We start from the raw sequence: 883 nt of genomic DNA, 5'->3' as shown, positions 1-883 counted from the left end.
TGAGGTAGTAGTTTGTGCTGTTGGTCGGGTTGTGACATTGCCCGCTGTGGAGATAACTGCGCAAGCTACTGCCTTGCTAGTGCTGGTGATGCTCAGCGCCGCGGAGGACAATGGCTGGGAATCCCCTTTGTTTTCCGGGGCGCGGGGACAGCCCGCGGAGCCCCGCCGGCCCGGCCACCGCGGGAACCGTTAGTTGCACGTTTTCCTGGAAGAAGGCATTGCGGGGAGAGGGGTGGACCGCCATGCGTTTTACAGCCTGGGGAAGAGCTGAGCCCTTGGATTCGCGCTCCTGAAGGAGTGGAATTGTGTAAGATACGGACACAGTTTTAGGTTTTGGTTTTTTGTTTTTTCAACCTAGCATAGTTTTAATGCTTCTTTCAGTAGTTAACACAAACTCGTTTGTACCCGCTTTAGTTCGTTCTTCAGCTGGAGGTTGGAAAGAGCCAGCCCTGTCGCGCGGTAGAATGGTAGACGCAGGAATTACATAAAGTTTATGCCTTAACGTTTAGATCTGGGTTTTGATAGGCTCTTTCAGCACATTTAAAATTTCTTTCAAAATGTAAACTTAAAGCAATTTGAAGTTCTGATTAAACTTTGTTTGCAACTACTTGAGTGAGAACTGAGTTTATAGTCGAAGAATGCACTGTTTAGATTTTTTTTAATGTATGGAGGCAAATAAATTCTTTCTGCAATCTGCCGTGAGTGGTTTTGCTTTTGTTTTTTTTTTCTTTTTAGTTTAACTTTGGGGGCTCAAACAATTTCTGGGTGGTGGGTCCCCCCCTTTGATTTTCATGTTATGCTGTACTTTATTTCGATCGTTGCTTTTTAGTATGGGAGGAAATGATCTCATAGTCGAAAGTGTGGTTTTTAGATACTTGGAGTA

General features: G+C 45.1%; 1 non-coding gene across 1 annotated transcript; it reads left to right on the top strand.

The window, feature by feature from the left end:
- Positions 1 to 78, top strand: MIRLET7I (microRNA let-7i). Its single transcript, NR_129491.1, has one exon. It is a non-coding gene; the product is annotated as a microRNA let-7i (primary transcript).
- The last annotated feature ends 805 nt before the right edge of the window (positions 79 to 883 follow it).

The sequence above is a fragment of the Tupaia chinensis genome, unplaced genomic scaffold (genome assembly GCF_000334495.1).
Source record: "Tupaia chinensis unplaced genomic scaffold, TupChi_1.0 Scaffold000395_1, whole genome shotgun sequence".
In the NCBI taxonomy this organism is placed as follows: domain Eukaryota; kingdom Metazoa; phylum Chordata; class Mammalia; order Scandentia; family Tupaiidae; genus Tupaia; species Tupaia belangeri.
The sequence above is the reverse complement of the archived record's forward strand: the minus strand, read 5'-3'. Positions and strand labels throughout refer to the sequence as shown.